The following is a 21,416-nucleotide window of genomic DNA, read 5'->3' as shown; positions in this document are numbered from 1 at the left end:
AAAGCTCAGATCCGCAAATATATAAAAAAATATATTCGACCGCCAAATAAGGCACCCATAAAAGATAGTAAACTTATGGTTGATATTAACAGTAAGATTATTATAAATAAATAGGTACTTCTGTTAATCAAAGTTTTTTTTTGCTGTCTTCTATTTGCAGAAACCTAGTTATTGATATGTTGTATTTAGAGCTAATAAATTTATTTTGGATAATGAGTATGACGAACTTTTCTGTAAGTACGACAATACAATAATAAATAAAGTGATCACGGAGATAATTGTAATTTTGTCATTGTAATCTTATCGATAATGGATTTTAAAGGCATACTTACAGAAGGACGTTTTAATTGCGATTTTTTTACAAGGTCCAATTAAGGCGAAGTGCGGTGATCAATATGTTTCTAAATTAAAAAATTAAAATATGTTTTCGTAAAATGTTAAATTACGATTAAAAAAAACTCTTATAAAAATATACGTTCGTTGAAAGATTTTACGTTATTATTTATTACATTGTTTAATATTTATATTTATAGAAAATAAATTATGAATGTGTACCTTAATTTTTTTTAACTTAAAATGAATAGAGCTTCCGATTTGGGACCATATTAAGGCCCGATCTGGTGAATAATTTATCTATGTATAAAACTTTTTCTAATAAATATTACTATTTTTACATTTATCACTGTTAATTAAATAGCAGATATTTTATTTGGCATTTTTCCAAAGTATCTTTTGCGAGGAATAGTTTTTAACTATTTGATTAACTCATTGGGTCATTGCAATAGATGAAATACCTACACATTGTACTACAAAACAGCATGCATTTATCGCCCACCCGCGGATTCTAACCCACGAACTACGGCTTCGTATACATATAACCACTGTACGCACTACGCCCATGTTGGTACTCCACTGAATGCAGGCATGCACTGCTTATGATCGTAGCTATATGGTATTTTATTATCTTTTATGAAGAGTAATGCCTTTCGTAAAACTTAACTATAAAAATGTATGTATGTATCTCCGTTTTGTCTCAGTTTACATGAAAAGTGGTATATTGGAACCGTATAATAAAAAAATGACAATCAAACCTTATCTAATTTTACAAATAGTACTACATCAACCGCCGTTCAAAATTCTTCGAGGCAACGCTATCAAAAATACTTAAATCACAATGTACCTTTATATAACTACATATACACATGTATTACTATACATAAAAAGTACCTAACTTGGATTAATATATTCCTCACGATGTGTACTATTTTTCTATCATGGATAATATTTATTTTATATTTTGATACATCAATACACAAATATGCATACGAACGATATGGCGTTATATTATCGAACATGAATCCCTTATTATGTGGAATTTTGATTACAATGATTTGAATCTATATATATATATATATATATATATGTAAATTGAAATCAAAAATAGGTATATAATATAAACATAACCAACAAAAAATACCACGCGGGTGATAGTGCAACCAGACTATGGAGCAAAATCATCAACAGCATAAAAGGTTAGTGCATCCTAACATTACCCCACCAGACGGCTCTCGTGGCGCAGTGCGTAAGGCGCTGGTCTTCCACCCGAGAGTTCTGGGTTCGACCCCGGTGAGGACACAATATTTATGTGTTTTTCTCAAAGCCTGGGTGTTTGTGATTGATCAAAATTACTAACAACCACCTTGTACGAAAAAGCAAGAACATGTTTATTAATAATTCTAAAAAACACATAACACCACCCCCAGCTTCCACATCCACCATCACAATCATTCCATCAAAATCAATTACAATCCACTATAAAAAGAGCGATCATACTATTATAATCATGTGATATCACCCACTTTCCCAAATATAGATCGAAAGCTCACTGTTTTTCGTTAATTGTATGCGATTTATAGGAGAATAATATGTCGACGATATGAGCCGACTGCATCGTATTATCATTATGTAATATTTACTAATTGCAGATTTATTTTTCATCGTTTTTATAAATCCCTCATACAGTTTATATGGCTTATACTGCTAATAATGCTACTTAATAAACAATCGACCACGCTCTTTACCTTGGAAACACCTGTCAATGCATATAAGAATTCCACCGAGCAAGACAACTATGGAATAAAAAACCATAGGCCCATGTCACTTACCTCATATTTTATGGTTTGTTTACATTTTTTTCATTGCCAGTTTGTTCTCATCGTGGCATTTTTTACTCGATTGTAATTTTTTTGTGCGTCCGTCATAGTTTTTTTCGATATCGTTATAGTTTTTTCCTCAGTTTTTTGTTCACGCAGCCTCGATTTGTAGAGATTCGTGATCCAATTGTGCCAAAAAAGTGCGTCTATTGTGAACGGTAGCAGATTTGTATTTGATAATAGTAGTTAAATCGAATGGAGCAATAAATATTATTCGGTTTTTGTATGAAGTACCTACTATTTTGATAAGTCCATTATTTTTTTTTATTTCCGCATACATGTTAATAAAGAGCTTATTATGTTGCACATAATACTATATATTTTACCACATGATTCACTTAGAAGGATTTGAAAGCATTGATACTTACAATAATTTTGCCTGGAAATAAAAATTTGCGTAACTCGACCGTAGCGTTTGTAATTAAGGGTTTAATACACAGCAAGAGTAAAAATGCACTGTTTCAATGTTTCAACAGATTAAATTTATTATGCCACAATATCAATGTAGTTACTAGTTACTAGACTAGACATTTTTTTATTAATTGAAATACAACACACGAGTTATTAGATACCTAAGTAATAATTTTCAACAAAACTACAAATATCTCAAACCAATCGCCCGCGAACTTGTTGTAGAGCTGTCAAACCCACGTGTAGTTATATAAAGCTTTAAAAATATGGAGAAGAGGGGGTAATAATAATGTAATATGATTGAATGTTAACTAAACAAATAATGTATACCTAAAATATAATAGTGTGGAGATACGTACCCAAGTACTAGACTTTGTTGTTTTTGTGCCCTATTAATTAGTATTCATGGCCGGCGTTCTGGCGCGTCAAATATGACCGATTTGAAATTAATAGTAAATTCAAACATAACTAAACAGGTAGGTATGTAGCAAAAAATACAACAAAATGAAAAGTGTTTACTTACCTCTATTTTTTGCAAGTCAATCGGCGCTACTGGTTTTTTGTACTAAGTACTTGAGTAGGTATGTATGTAACATTTTTTTCTAAATATTTTATACCTACCTGGATTACGTCCAAAATAATTTGCTTATCTAATGGCTAAGTACCTATGTACTATGTCGGTATGTACGCTATATATACGTTACGATTTCGTCGTTGAGCTGCTAAAACTACCGACGCGACAATTTTGTCAAAATGTTTTATTTTAAATATTTTTTTGTATGTCCAAAAAGAGAAATCCACTCTGTAAGTAAGTACCTAATTCGTTTAATTGGCTAAAATTCGAATTATTTAAAATTATAAAGGCATTAATCCAATCAAAAAAGTGGTCAATACACAGTTATTACGAGTATTTTGTAGTATCATAGCCAAATTTCTCCAATAAAGCGTCAATAAAAAGTCATAATCTTTTGAATAAGCTAGTGAATCTATCCGCGCAGCCGATTGTCCGAGTACATAAATACTACAATATACTAATATTCCGTTAAACATGCATGGATTTACTGCTGACAGTACGTATTATTGCGGCCATAACAGGAAAATATACGTGTAAACATGTAGGTATTATCCTGCAGTTGCAAGATTGAATGTATGAATCAAAAAAGTTCGGAAGCTTCGGAATTTTCATGCCACAGTTTGGAATTTTCGATCTGCGCCTGCTCAATAGAACGATAGTGGCGAACCTGCCGGAAAAAAAATAAACTACACCGCGGAGACTCGTTTTGAGGTTAACCGAATTTTACAACCGTCCGAACATCGCGTCTCGCTTACTCTTGAAGAATGAGATTGTAGAGACAGTCAGCACTTTACGTGAAAACAGTTATTGTCACGATAGTTTAAAATACACACTATTGCTGCCAGTAAATCTATGCACGTCTAAGAACCTACCTCATTCGCAAAGAATAAAATTAACCCTTGCAATTTAAAAAAATCTGCTTATTTTTAATACAAATAGTGCATTGTTTAATCTTAATCAGTGCGAAATATTCGTTTGGCAACCTTCAGGTGGCTAATTGACTCCTTTATTAAAAGTACCATACCTACTATATCAGGGATGGCGAACCTATGGCACGCGAATATTTCATTTTAGAAAGAAAAGAAATTACTATTTTAAAACTATTTAAAAAATGTTTTTTTATAAAAAAGTTTTACAAATGAATATATACTTAGGTACTTTCTCATATATAATATTAAAAAATAATGAAGACATAGCCATGCGTATTTTCTTCGGTTTTTCATATTATGTTTACCAATCGATGTGCAAATGGAAACGATGAAATTCATGCATAAAAGACAAATCGCATTGTATAAAAAATGGCAGGCAAATCCTTTTCAAGATAATCATTGCGTTTACGTAAAAAATATACAATTGTATAGGTCGGTCCATCGGGCAATTAAAAATAAAAATATTCAATCAACAAACCTTATGAAATTAATTATCGGCAGTCATTCAAATATAATAACTGCTTGTTATTTTTACTCAAACAAATCTCTAAAAATGGAAAACCGTTTAGTGGATATTATAATATGAACAAAGAGTGGTTCAAATGCTTCCATGATCTCTTTGAGAATTTTGAAAACAAGACTAATATTCAAAGAATAAAAGATATGCCCTCGGCTAGAAATACAGTGAAAGATCATGAACTCATTTATAATTTTAAACTTTTTTTTTCACCATGAAAAATTGGTGACAGTCGAAAAATATTATTTGGGAAATTTTGGAACGCGTTTGTAAAAAGGTTTGCAACGCCTGTACTATATATTATTTTATTATTATATTAGTATTAACTGATAATAATTATTACCACTCAATAATACTTTAACAATATATAATAATTATTGCTTTGTTACATATTATGCATTAACATTAGTGTGCCAAAATATTCTGGTGGAGCGTTAGATTTAATTGTTTTTTGATACTTATTCGAAGGTTATTTTTTATAAAGCAAATATCGCTTTCCACTTGACTCTCGCGATTAAATCTGTGCGACTGCACTAACAATATTAGGTATTTACAACGACGGCTCTCCAACTGTCTCATTTGGGCGACCGGTTTTTAATTGTAATACAAATACTACATTGTACTATTGTAGTCATAATAATTATGTGAATAATTAAATATGCTGTTGATGAATTTTGAGATATGTACATTTATTGTATACGTACATACCTACATCCAATTTGAAATTATCTTTCTTATGTTGAAAAAAAAATATGCTAAAACTACTTATTTACAAAATATGTAGGTATCGACAATAAATTAACAACCAAAAGCCATCTGGTATTTTGTTGATCTGTGAAGTTAAGCCTCAATTGAAATTTTTTTGTTATAATCCAAGCATTCTTTTGGTTCCATATTTGTTTGTTATTTAGCTTTTTTACGCTAGTGAATAGGTATTAGGTATCTAGTCCTGACCAAGAATGTGTGAACGTGGACCAGTGGCGAAATGTGGAGGTAGACTGTTATGATCCGACATAAATAATGCACACTAAACTTTGTAAGTTATATGTATTTGTTTTCATTACATTTCACTACAAATTGCAGATAGTGTTCATTAGTTTTTAAATTCAATTAAGCCCTGCGTAAACCAAGCCATAATAGATAATATAGTCAACAAATAGTCGTCTACCTACCAACAAAATATCTAAAATTATGTCATCAAATTTAATGATACATAGTTTTAGATATTTTATAGATAGAAGAATAATTTGTATCTATCACGGTTTAGTTAGGCAGAGGTGACATGGATTATATAAAAACTAACCAACGTCATCTGCAGTTTGAATTCTTAATTCAATGAAAACAATAAAGTCTAACTGACAAAGTGTACACTATTTTTGTCGGATCTCCACAGCCAACCTACACCCTTCACCACTGGACGTGGACTTTTTTTTAAGATACACGAGATAAAAAATATGTATTTTTATCAATTCGTACCTATGCACCATATAATATTGTGAATTTAATTAATACGACGCGTCTTTCGTTCACATGGTTTTATCAAGTATTATTTTAATGGCCATCGGAAAGTAGGACACCGTTGTATCTTTTTTGTCTAGCTATACCTATAGCATTAGTTAGGTTACCCTGTCATACTCCAGTCACGGAGAATATTGCAAGCACAATAATATTGTATCATTTCCCACGGTCATGCTCCGCGACTCTAAAAACCCTGTCAGTATTGAGGGATTCAAGGTCGGTCACGAGTTACGAGTGATGACGGAATCCAACAGGTTTCACAAAATAATGTGTGTGATAATATGCTAAATTGTACCTACTACTTCTGTTTAGAATCTCTGGCCTAAGTTCATAATAGAGTTGACGACATAATTAGTAGGTACCACTGATAATCATTTAAAACCACACACCAGCACACTTTAAAGATTTTAATTAAATTCTGAACACGCCCACATTTTTTTTTGTATTTCAGTATTTTGACAATTTCCGCATATAAATAATATGTAGATCAAATGAAAGCTGTCAATCATATTTATAATATGTAACAAGCTTATTTCTCAAAAACAAAATGATCATATTTATTTTGTTTCCGGAATACCATTTTGATTGTAACATTAGGGTTGTGGTTTTTGGATTCTATGAGACTTGTGCGAGATTGTCATAATAAGAAATATATCACAATTCAAATATATAATAATAATACTAATATAAAAAATCTTGCCTCTCACTTAGATAAATGCATATATATATGGCCTTAGTAGATCGAGTGTAGCCTGGGTCCAATACAATTTGGTTGGGTAATTTTCTAATCGGTGACGAGGACTGCCTGTTAGAGGGAAGTAAATGGTTCAAACCAAAAAATAACGATACACATAGGTATTACGTGAAGTCGGTAAACATAAGTATGAGTTAAAAAGTGTATGATGGATGATTCATGATACTTACTTATTATTACCTAATTGTGAATACACGACACCCTTCATACCTGACATACAAAATCGATGAAAATTTAAAACTGCGAAATGTAATTGTGTTTTAAATAAATGTAATAATTGTGACATAAACTTGAAATCAAGTCGTCAACGCCTTCAAAAAAATCAAATAAACCTAGTTACATTATGTGTGCTCATTGTTCGCAATATCTTGAATTGAAGATGGATATTTAAGTATGTACTTACCAAAATTACAATGTTCGCTCCTAAGTGGAGCATATGAACCTCCAGACCGTGGTCGTTATAATAACAGGTTTTATAATAATAGTTGTTAGCCATTCGTAAAACCTGGGTAGGTACTTCAACTGGATCAAAGACATATTGAAATAACAACATGTTTATTGTACCCAACCTCGGGATCAAGCCCGCAATGGACGATATTTGGTTAGCGCTATTGCTGCTAACGTTTGTCATACAATAATTTATAATTAATAAATTAATAGTAATGTTTGAATGTGTTAAGCTTGGGCGTATAGGTGAACGGTAAATCATTATACAGTGGCACCATTGATAGAGGAAGGACAAATTCTTCTGGCATTGCGGCCGCTACGAAATCACTTTGCAACGGTGTTGGTGTAATCGAAATTTACGGTATTACATCTAAATGAGCGCCTACACTGCCAGAAGAATCTGATACGATTCTACCGCAAAAGCGATTTGCGGTTGTGGTGGTATTGTTTGCTAGCATTTAAACAACAGACATTGTACCAAACAATGCCAATACACTTGCGAATCGCCAATGGTGACACTGTTTAATGATTTACCTATACGCTTGCTTTAATGACTACCCACGTATTTATTAGAATAATAATAATAAACCGATTACTTCAACGAAACTGGCCTTATCCATTCATTTTTAAAAAATCGGTGTGTGTAGGTACGTATGTACGCGCGTTAGAAGTTATACTTCTTTGGCGTAACAAAACAAAAACAAAACTTGTGATAACCTAGATTCTTCGACTAGCTCCTAATTATCTTGTTAAATTACACACTCAAGAAAAAGGGCCGTTTATTGAAGCGCCGTTGGTTTACTTCTATACACTTTAACTTATATTACTAAATTATATAATTATTTCTGGTTGTTTACGTAAGGAATTGCAAATGGCCGACAATAATAAAGTCGTTGCCTAGACAACGGAACAATTCTACTATCAAACTTGCGTTTGTATACAGCTGCTTGATTCCCAGCTAACTTCATACTGTCGCGCGCTTTCGTAACGGTGTGCGCGCGCATCTCTCAATTTCACTCTCTACCAAGCGCCCCAAAATAAGTATAAATTCAAAAAATATTGTGAGCATGACATAAACTATGGAAACTATATTTTGCAACGAATTGGCAATACACAATATTAATTAATTGATCTAACGATTAAATATTTTCTGTGTTCGAACAATCTTAACGATTGAAACAATTCGGCACCGTAGAACAGAATAGATCTAATTAGCATATAACCATCCTCCACGAGTCTCTCATTAATGCCTATGTCACATTGATAGATTATATTTTGCCTTTTCTCAATGGTGTTTTGACCTTTTGATTTGGAAGTAACATTAATTATGTCAAGAATTAATAGTGATACCGCATTTGGTTTTTATGTTTAAATTTCGCAGAATTTACCGTTTGTATTTCTTGTGTTTAATTTATCAATTTTCAAATACCTATTAACATCTTACCTACCTACCATTTCGTTAACTCCGATAGTTAATAATAAATAATACAATCTTTCTTTGAATAAACTGTATTTATTAACTATTTATTATGAATATCCATTAAAAAGCTTTGATGGTCTCAAAGCTCAAGTTAACCCTCGTCCAGGGCCAGTAGGTAAGTTTAGTTTCATCTTTAATAAGTTTAATATTAAGAATTATTTTTAAATATTTATTTAAATACTTATGCACACTCGAAGAACAGACAATCGTTGGACACGTCATCTAGTCACCCAGGGATACCTTTCATATAGCAATCGTCTGAAAGGTAGACCCACTGAATCGACGAAATAAGTCAGTTGTATGTGGCAACTTCTCGCGCAAATCAGAGAGACAAGAGTAATGGAATTAACTTAGACAGCGCATCATCCAGCGATAGATTGATCCAGGGTGATAATGATGACTCAGACATTGTATGAAAACAGATTTTTTATTTCTTAGGAAAAATGGATGTTACTGTTAGCCATTAGCTCAACCTATTAGATGCAAATATACGTTGAAAATCAACATGTGAATTTTCCAAATCCAGGATTCGAACCCGGGACCCACGACATTATAGGCCTGACGCTTAACCGCTCGCTTATCATGGACATACTTCTAATAAATAGGAAATGTGAATTTGACCCACACGCACGATTCGTATATTCAATGGACACTAACGATCCTAATAACCGCTAGCTTTCAATAACCACTCGTGGATACGACCGGTCGCAGTAGCTCGTAGGTGAGCACCGAAGTTATAGCTGCTCATCGCTAGGCTCAAAGTACAAAGTGCCTGACTATAGAAAATAATCATTTATAGCACTATAACCTTTGGCGGCTCTTGGCCTCCTTCACTTCCTCCATCCTGGACAATCCAGCGCCGACACTCTCTAGTTGCTTTGACCGAGCATTCTTAAATCTCACGTGGCCAAGTCCAGCTATTTCAATTTTAGGGATTACGTAGGTACATATTCCACTTGGCTGGTGATGACACAGCATATAATGCCGGAGGAGTATCTATGGGAAATGTACCCAGAAAAGTGCGGTGTCCTCGGTTGAAGCGACGAGAAACTATACGTAGAATATATGGAATAAATGCGGAAGTCATTGCCACCAGCAAGATTATGTCAACCCCACACTCTACTGCCGCCTTATAAATCAAAAATAAATCATTAAGGATATGTTTTCGAAATGTACCCTTCCCATACCATTTTCTGTGTGTGCGCTTGTTATCAAATAATACTGACCACTGAGTAGATAAAAAGTGCAGTGCTGACGTAACAGTTTTCGCATGCTAAGGCATAAAGCCCACCAAGAAAGCGCTCGGTGCGCTCACTACTGGGTAGGCCCCCTACCACCCGCGCATTACCCTTCACCTATGTAATATGGGGATCAAGCAGCACAAAATAATTATTATTATCAGCGTCTCTCATAACAAAGCAATAAAAATATTATTAAATTTCTCGGGGCTTGTAATTATTAAAATCGGACACGCAATAACTAAACAAAGAGTTCGCTGTTTTTAAATAATGGCTTCTCGCCCGTCGCATTGACGACGCTTCGAGGAGCGTGATTTCGCTCGCCGTTTTCAATGAATGGACTACGTTGTATTTTCGTTAAATCGTATCGCCGAGAAGCCAAAAAACGATGACTCATGGGGCAGGCGGGCATAATGCGTCGTCAAATCCAGTGTGCGCTGGCGTATTTGATTACGTTGTATTTTCGTTGATTTACGCGCCACTTGTGAAATTTTGCGCGAGAGCCCCACTTGCTGCGTTAAGTGGGTTTTACGCCTAACGAAAACGTCTCCCGACCCAGTGACGTACCTAAATAAAATGCCTGATGAAAATGATTTATCATCCTTTCATGATTCCAAAATCTAACAAATGTGTTGTATTCAAATCATTAGTAAAAAAATATTTAAATCACATCCACATGTGTACTGGACGTAAAAGGACATTACTAACAAAATATATAAGTACCAATACAATTAAACGTAGATATTATAAAAAGCGAATAAATATAATATAGGTAATTTTATTTACACTTACCCAAATGATCAGAGTCTCGGGTTCTATTTGGTTGATATTTCTGACACATTTGGTTTGTACCATTTAGCAATACACAGATTTATTATTTTCACACCACTTTTACTATGCTATTATTGTAGATCAAGTAAACAAAATAATTTTAGCTATTTTACGTTTTTATTAGCTCGTATTCTTGTTTGTCCGGTGGTTGTTTGTCCAGTACAAATCTTGCAATCGATTTTTAACTAACTTCCCGACTAGCTAGACATTTGAAACTTTTAGAACACGATGCCAATGCACTATTTTAATACTTTTAGCAATCTTTAAGCAGAATTGAACTCATTTTCAGTTAATTCTGTTTGTATGGAAAGTTATTATTGGTTTAAAATGTATTTAAATAAGTGGTATTAAAAGACTATTATTGGTTGCTAAGGGAGTGGTCCTAGCAACTAAATTAATAATATATACGTGCGTTACTATGGAAATTAAAATGAAATGTCAAAATGACATTTCAGTATTCTATATGTATTTGTTTGTTTGTTTTTTATTTACTTCATATCAAGTACAAGTTTGAGCACATTGAGCATAATAATTCAACAGCAAATTTAAAAAGTTGTATATAAAAAGTTCCTTTTATCTTGTAATTATATGTATATTATACCAAATGATTCTCCTCGATTTTCCGCCCTTCGAGTAACTGCCGCCCCAAGCCTACCATAATATTCAAAGAGGAAATATGACTAGGTATAAATAATTCATAATATCCGTGAGAAAATATTATTATATTGACGATGAAATAAATTGATAGGCACATACATACATTTTTCAAACTAATTTATATAACGAATCTAGGATCATCACAGGCAGTCGAAGTTATAATACCGACAGCGGCGTTTAATATTATTATTTGCAAATGCTAATGATAAATCATCAAAATGATTGATGGCCAGCACAGTACGGACATTAATAATCGAAAAAAGATATTTATCAGGCATCATGATACTGGCCAAGTACTAATAACTTGTTCAGAGGATGCATAAAAAAATGCACCACTGGGATGTGAACTGTGTGCCTATTTGCTAGCTTTTAGTGTGAAAGTACCTTTAGTTCAGCGGATGAGTAAAACATTCACTCGTTTAAAAAAAATATTGCACGGTACGAAATTAATCTCACTTAATTGAGAAAGGTTGTGATGCACTGAAATTTTATAACCGGTTAACATGCGAAAGGTTTAACTCGTTAACTGTCAAGTCGAGCTGTGATACTGCGCTCATTTTTGATTACTTTATGATCAGCAAAATTTAGCAAACCTTCATGAATACAGTTACGGAATTTCCGAAATTACCGATTACCGAAATTACCGAAAAAATACGTTCAGCGATGATTATCATGTTTTTGGCTTAATGCGTATGTTATTAAGAGCGTACTTCAGTGAAACGGCAAATAATTTTCAACAGTAGGTGCGACGAAATTTCGCACTCTTTGCCAATCGGAGACTGACAGTCGAGGTGTGCGCACGTCAATTTGTTTTGTCATGGCGTTGGATGAATATATTCTTAAATCGTGTAAAGATGACTAAAAAACTTTACTCCTACTTAAAAAAGAAAACATCTCAATGAATATACTATTACTATTAGTAATACAACAATAAACATAACATTAAATGGACGCATGTTGAATTTTTATGGCAAATTATATTTCGATCGGCATGCGTCATTTGCACAATCCGCGCATCGCCTAGACACGATCTTTTTAGACCATGCCTCAACTGAGCCTTAATAAGAAAAATTGCCGCATATGGAAGAAGACCAATCCAGAAGAGACCACATAATATACTCCATTTTTTCATCTACAAAATGAACCGTTTGATGCAGTTTTTACACTAGTGGAATATCATTGGCTATTGGCTGCGTTGTCGAAAAACGCTAAATTTAACGTCAGATGCTAATTTTGCGAAATAATAGATCTGTCAAGAAAAACGCTAAGTTGGCAACGCTGCTCGCAGGCATGTATTTTATTTTTGCTTCGTTCACCTGGGTCACACACCTTATATAAATTATTATATAATATCGTATTTAAAATATCCAAATCAAGTCACCTGCATACAAGAAAATTCACATAGCTACATACTAACGATAGGCAATACCAATAATATTTAAAGTTTAATTGATTATTAGTCCAGTAAAATGAAGACTTAAGTAGGTATCATAAATTTCCGTATAGTAAGTAGTATCGTGAACCCGCGAAGGACTGCGGCGTCATGTCGCCGAATTTTGGCGGCGCGATCACAATCTATCATTTTTATTCTGTAGTCGGGTTCATTCATTCGTAAAATAAAATGAAATAAAAGCGATACATTCGCTGCAAACTAATAACGTAATAACAATATTACCACCAGCCGGTTTTTGCCAAACGATCTATGATAGAGGCAGCATGCACGCAAACTTACAAACATCACACACACATAAGCATATGGGTGCTCAGTTGCACTACTCACTATTTATGGTAAAATCTGTATAACAGAGATGAAACGAACTGTCGTTTTGTCAATTGGGAGCAGTGTTGCCAACTGTCATTCACAAAAATATGCCTGACAAGGTAAGAAAATAAGGTAGATGTCAGCAAAAAATTCTAAAAAGTGTAGAAACTAGCATTTCAAAAAATTGTCATAATATTATTAACACTGGTTTTACAAGAACAAAGAATTTAGTACTTACTTATTTTACAACTAATAAATTTGAAAGTCATCAGTTTTTATATCAGATTTAGTTTATTTAAGTATAAGATATATTTAAGCTACATATTATAACCAATATGTTAATTTTCAAGAAAATCTGGTAAGTATAATATTCTAGCTATACTTATTATAAATAACTAAGTTTAAAGCTGTTTGCAGTGTCTAAAAACGCATTTAACGCTATACGCCAGATGCAAATTTTGCAAGCTATTGCAAGTATTATACTATAATTATAGTACCTATGTTTATACATACGATAACCGCTATTCTTATAACTTAAATACTATTTTGTTTAAATGTGGTATTGTGTATGTTTTGCATGAACATTTTATCAATGTGTTTAACATTTACACTTTAATTATAAGTAACCAACGAATTACAACAATTATTTTCGTTTTATACTATTGTATAACATGCTCTTGTGAATCAACAAATCCAAAAGCCAATAATAAAGGGACTACCTAGGCTTATTAAGTACCTAGTATGTTTACAAATACAATATTATGTTGTCACAATGCAAGCTGAAGTATCTGTATTTATATTTTTTAAATATACCTACAATTCAGTTTCGTCTTTCGTTTCAGTTTACAATTTCGATGAGTTTAATTAAATTTTCACATCAAATATGTAAAATTCCCGTAACTATAATATGCAATTAGAATTGTGTTAGATAATATAATTATTTCATCAATATTGCTCTTTCAACGTTATACATAATAAGTATTGAACCTATAACGCGATGTTTGACGACGCTTGTGTGAATTATCGTTCATATCTTTATAACTACTTAATATCCACGCTGTCTATAAATTGAGGTTCAAAACATTGAATGCATTTAATATTTAAATCAATCTCTCGGAAACGGAAATAAAAGTATCCTAAAAAATATTTGCAATATAAATTAGAACTGTGTATTAAATAATGAACATAATAAAATTAAAATAGAGATTTTCATACTTCAAAGCTAGTCCAAATAGACCGGAAGAAACTACAAAACGAGGATTTTTGCGACCCAGTCTAAGCGTCCTGACCAGACAGCCAAAAATTACCGTGTTTTATGGTTGCTTGTGTGTTATGTATGGACAAATCTGAAATATTGACGTTGAAAAATGTTTTCAACGTAGGTACTTTGATACTATTTTTAAAAACCGCTGAAATTTAAATAATTTTTAAGATTATTGAAAATAGTTCGCAAAATACCAGAACAAATTGTTCAATTTCTGATCGGATATAATACATAAGTACAGGAAGCGTATGGCTCTCCGCAGCGATTGTATTCCGAGAAAAATAATTGATATAAGTAAGATAAATAAAATTACTAGGGGACACTAACTCCAATATGATAAGATAGATACAAGCTGATAGATAACAAGAATTTTCTTGGAAAGTATTGTTTATATTGCGATTTGAATGTTTTTTTTTTATCAATACATTAAATTTATGATGTAGGTGGCATAATAATAATATATTCAGGTTATTATATTATTTCACTTTCTTACCTATATCATGAAAAAACGAATGAACTGATTATTGAAGCAATAAAATATCTCTAGCTATGAATATATACTATTGTATTCATTGGCAAATCTCTTTTCGCTCCTACTGTAACGGATTTGACTTAGCAGATTTTGAATTTACTTATAAGTATCTACATAATATTATCTAATAGTAAAAATATGTTACAATAATATTTAAAATATACGTATGCTTCAAATATCAGGCTTTTTGTAGTAAATTTTAACTCGTCGTATTGTTATATATTATTTCGTTGTAATGTTATCATTAAAAACTAGTTTATTATATTATCTAACGTAAAATTGCCAATTTTCTGAATAATTAATAGCTCTAGTGTATTTTTATTTTATTTCAAAATCATCAATAAATTTTTTATATAAAATTAAGATGTGTGTAACTTTAAAATCTTCAAAACATCGATATTGCGACGATACTAACCGCTAGTCAATATAATAAAACTTTTTTTTACAATTCAGAGTAGGTATTCGCTTATTTTAAAACATCCACAAACATCATTGGTGCTATCTACCGAGTAGGTTGACTCAGTTTTCATTAAATTATTTTTTATTCAATATCGATAGATTCATAAGATTTCTTTTTATCTTGTATATATTATAATATTTCCTAGAAAATCCGAGAAAAAAAATGGACAATTACAGGTAACATGGATGAGGCATTCATCAATTAATTATTAACCTAAATATATTAGCCATAATGGTAGTAGTTTTTATTAAAACGTAATATGAAAATTTGTTATTTATTTATACTTATTTTTTTGTTTTTTTTTTATTCACCGGTTTCAAAACCTTGCGCCCCTCGTCAAAAATAGTTAAAACCCGTTTACGTCCCACCTAAAATGTGCGATAGTCACTGCGCGGACATGAGAAGTGCTTTTTTCATTAGGTACATTACAAGTTTGGCTGTGGCTTTATATGCTGCCAAATTCATACGACTGAACGGTGGTGGACCTACGACCATGTGCCATGTCTGAGGCAGATACGAGTTCTACGCAGGAGTTTTTCCAACCACGTGATACCGCATTTGTAAACTAACTACCAGATTCCCATGTATATTTATTTATAATATTAATCTCCATAATATTTACATATCAGATAGGTATTACTGCACCTGGCATGCCACAAGTTATTTCTGGTGGCATACCTATACCATAAAAATATAAAGTATGCCTTCGTAGCACCTCATATCAGTGTCGAAGGGTAGTAGATCCGACATAAGTAGTGCACACTAAAATTTGTCAGTCAAACTTAATTGTTTTCATTGAATTAAGAATACAATAATTTGTATATGGTGCTGGTTAGGTTAACCGTAAACCGTAATAGTTTAGGTATGCTATGGGCGATCCGACAAAAATAGTGCACACTTTTAATTAAGAATATGTACATATTACAGGAATTCTGATAGTGTTGGTTTTCATTAAGCCCTGCCTAAACCAAACCATAATAGATAAAAATATTCTTCTTTCTATAAAATATCTAAAATTATGTATGGTTTAATGGTATTTAATTAATAATTTTAGATATTTCATAGATAAACAAATATTTTTTTTTGACTATTATCTATTATGGCTTGGATTAGTCAGGGTTTAATTGAATTTTACAAACTAACAAACACTGTCTAAACACTGTAGTCTCAGTTCAATGAAAACAAATACCTATGCTTGAGTAACAAAGTTTTGTGTGGAGGTACTATTTATGTCAGATCGGAACAGCCTACCTCCACCCTTCGCCACTGTCTCATATTATAACACAAACAGAATAACAAAATAATCCAGTAAGCAGCTTATTTAGATTGATTTGACCTGATCATACTTTTCGTGAAAGCCATAATATTCCTCGGTAATCCGTTTAAGTGGCCTAGACCCGAGACGTATGGCGTTAAATAGTGCTTCCCAATGTTTCTCACGGCACACTATTTAAATTATTTTTTCCCATCCTGCCGGTTTTCTCCCCAAAAATCATTCTTTGTGTACATATTATAATCAAATTAACTATTTCTTTTATTCAACGAATAATTCACAAGATTATTGAACATACATAATTCTAAAAACACTCATGGGAAAATATAGCCAATAGAAAAAATCTTTTTTTGAAATAAGTAATACACCCGGCTGGAATCGGCTAATATATTTTTTTTAACTCAATTTGGAGAGCACTAATGAGCAGGTAAATAAAAAGCCAATTGTTAGTTTGTCGCAATTAAGCATGGCAGTCGTAGCATAGTGGTAATGCACATGGCGCGAAACCCAAGAAACGCTTGTTCGATTTCAGCCTGGTGTCTTACTTTTTTTGAAAAAAGATTTTTTCTATTGGCTATATTTTCTCATGAGTGTTTTCAAAATTATGTACCTATGTTATATAATCAAATATCAACTATCTATAGTGGCTAGATTTCCGCTAGATTAATCTAAAAATATTAATTTAAAAGGCGATTCGGTAATTAGGTAGTAAAATAGAGTGCTGAGAATGAAGATGCCTCTACAATACAGAGTGCATTAATTCATTTAGGCCATTTAGGGAAACGAATATTATTTTTGTCTATTAATAATTTTAATAATTATTACTAGTAATAATCTCATTCGATTATCATGCTACTTAACAGTAATAAGTACTTCTTCTTATGATCTGGATAATTGAATACGTGTATTAATTAAGGCTCTAAGTACCAAAAACCAAAAAACTGACATTTTTATAGAAAAGTTTTCTACATACTAACGCCAATAACTTCAGCTATGGTCTAAGTGCCTCAAGCAAGTCAAAAAAATACAGCAAAATATTTAAACCTGTTGACGTTGTAAGTCCGTTGGCCTGTTTTATTTATAATGGTGTAAATAGCACTACAGTGGTCAACTTCATTCAATATAAAATGGCTGACGATGGTGTGTTGACACTTGCGACTTCCTAATACCTAAAATTATAGAAGCTGCCGTGATTGCTTTACACTGTAAAACCACATTTTTCAAAAGGTCTGCTTCATGAAATTTTACTGCAATGACTCGGTATTTTGTATCTACAGGCAATACTACTTTTTGGTACTTAGAGCCTTAATTAATACACGTATTCAATTTATCTGTTGGACAGCCTTCACCACGACTTGGATCCACCCCCTGAATATGAACATTAGGTCACTAGAACTATCACTGAGGCCAATATGGACGATTAGTTGAGGATGAGAAGAAGATGGTAATATGTGGTATCGTTCCATATAAACTTTATGAAACCTTATTACATTGGCAGACGCGCAGATCCAACCAGATCCAACGATCCACGCCGACCGTCGTGTCCAACGTCTTTACACTATTATCAATTACTCGCAACAATTTGATTGCGTCGATCCTTGCTTTTGATTGGTTTAAAATAAACATGGTGCTGCTATTATTAAAAATATAGGTTGACCGAAAATTATTTCTTCGTTAGATTGGTGGCTACACTGAATAGTTTTCTCTCGCAATTTTATGTCAAAACTCACCTGTCAAACTAACCTCGTAAGCGGTCGGTAGCTTCGGATATTTTCGTACGTTCTCGTCAATCTTCGCTGGAATCTTCGTGAATCGTGGGAGACGGAAATAGGTTTGGTTCCAATTTGCTCACGATCGTTCACGATCCCGGAAAACCATCCGGTCAGTCCATCTGGGAGTTAGCACTTTCTTGTTTTCTCCTCTTCAAATTGACAACAATTTCACAAGTTTTTACATGTTATCATCCCAACGGGCTATATGTCTAAAAATTAGAGTATCCATTGCAAGCAATTGAGGAAAGTATGTCTGAAATTTATAGTTCGATAATGGTGGACTAGATTGTTTGTTCGTTCAGCTGTCAATTCTACACAATGGTAAAATACTAAAGTAAATATATGTGATCGTTGGTCAAAGTAGAGGACCGCAGTAGCGAAGGGTGGAGGCAGGCTGTTAAGGTCTTCCATAAATAGTGCATATTAAACTTTGTTAGTCATACGTATTTGTTTTTATTGAACTACTACTACAATATTTACAGATGGTGTTGTTTAGTGCTTAAAAATCAATTAAACCCTTCCTAAACCAAACGATAAGTGTGTTTGTATATTTTGGGCGCTACGACAAAATTGTGCACACTTTTTAATTCATACTCATCTGTTTTCGTTGGATTAAGAACACATATTATTATTACACAGATTGTTGGTTCATTTTTTATAAATTCATACGCCCTGCCTAAACCAAACCATAATAGATTAAAATATTATCTTATCTTTAAAATATGCAAAGTTACCTAAGTATGATTTAATTGCATAATTTTAGATATTTTATGGATATTCTACTATTTTTTTACTATTATCTATTATGGCTTGGTATCGTAGGGTTTAATGTTTAATTTAATTTAAAAAAATAACCAACACTGTTTGTAAACTGTAGTCTTATTTCAATGAAAACAAATACGTATGACTAACAAAGCTTAATGTGCAGTATTTATGGCGGCCTACCGCAGCAACCTCAGCCAACCAACAGCCTACCTCTACCCTTCGCCACTAGAGGACCGTAAGGGGTGGAGAGTCTCGGTTGCACGGAATATGGCTGAATCTCAGGGCGGTCATGATTATCAGTCATGAGGGAAGAGATAAATATCAGAACACATTTCTTTCGCACAGTATAACCTGATTATTTATTAATTTATATCTTGACTATTTAAATATTTTTTATAATGATGTAGGTATTAACATATTTTTTCTATAAGAATATTATATTGGTCGACAACAGCGATTTCCAACCATTGGGTCGCGTATTTCTGCGCGAAGCATTCTTTGACATAAAATTAGAGCGATGCATTTATTTGGAATACCGTGAAAAAACATGTTTTTCTTTGCGGTATATTTTCTAGAGCCAGTAGAGTCTATTTGCCTCCGAATTCAACAGAATTTTTTAACACACTCTGCAAGCATGCATCCGAATAAGATGCATGCATGTGTGCGTTTTGCTAGGATCACGGCCGAACTAGAAGAAGGCCAAGCAGGCAAGTAGCAAAACAAACCGCCGGCATTCGTTTATTTTATAACCGGTCGTCGTGGCTCGATCGCCTGTCCGATAGGCTTTCAATCAAACGGTCTGAATTTTTAGTTTATAACGCCGCGCCGAAATTTGCAAGGATTTGCATTAATTTCAATAATTTATTGTCACTTAACCGGCCTATTCTGGCGATGTATCTCCGCGGGGGTGACAAGGAGAAAATGTTTACAATCACTTTGTCAAACAAAACACAAATGTTTACTTTCTTCGGACAACTTCAAAAAAACACACATACAATTTTCATTTACTCAATTTACGTTTGATTGTTCTTCGCCCATTTATCCTCGTTGTCAAGGGTCAAGTCTTCATTTGCCTAAAGCTCTAAGTCTAAACGGTCTTGCCATGCTCTGGGTTTCAAGCATATTGGAGAAGGACCTTCCTTTGTAATTTAATCGTTTGAACGCAGCGACGTGTTTCTTTGACGCAAATGACGCAACCGATTCGTCAAAAAAATTAAAAAGGGGCCTCCTAAGACGTATGTATCTACTTATGTATTGTGGTTTGTAAGATAGGAGATTATTTAAATTAAACCATGTTTGTACAATTTATACGAAATTAAAATGATAAATTGATTATGAATGCATGGATTTATTTGGGTAATTACAAATTGTTTTTTTTTTAATCATGGGGGGGGGGCTCAAAATCAATCAGTGGTTTTGGGCCTCTTGTGTCACTTACCGCGCAACTGTTTGAACGTGTTTTTAATATTTTCAACTGCTCAATCAATTAAATATTTTTATTTTCTTGAGTTAAAAAATCTCAGTTAAATTCATTAATCGATAGATACAGATTTTTTTTCAGAAAACATATACCGCAAAAATAAGTCACTTCCATAGTACTCGTATTTAGAAATAATCACCCATTAATGAAATAAGATTAAAATCTCTGCTATGTTGATAAAATATATTTTATTTTTCTTCTTTTTATGCTTCTGCGTGGATATAGTTTATATAGATTATTATACGATATAGATTATAGGTTGTCACTCCAGAAGTTGGCATAGGCAACGCCATTTTTCACAGCTTAGAGAATCGCTGAAGCATTTGTATATGGTTTGCGTGAAAGCAAATTAATGTTCCATGTTTTACATTTTGCTGCACATGCAGACATGGTCTTTACTCATTAGAGATCCCCCATTCTACTTTATTGCCATCAGTATGCCCTGTCCGTAGTTGGCCCAAAAATAACCAATATCTTTGTAAACGTTATTTCAACGAATACCTACTTATTTATGGTAGGTACCTTATTTCCACAAAAGA

Source organism: Rhyacophila brunnea, unplaced genomic scaffold (assembly GCF_057557595.1).
Source record: "Rhyacophila brunnea isolate RB1 unplaced genomic scaffold, BYU_Rbru_1.0 scaffold_4, whole genome shotgun sequence".
NCBI lineage: Eukaryota > Metazoa > Arthropoda > Insecta > Trichoptera > Rhyacophilidae > Rhyacophila > Rhyacophila brunnea.
This window is presented reverse-complemented; position numbering follows the sequence as displayed.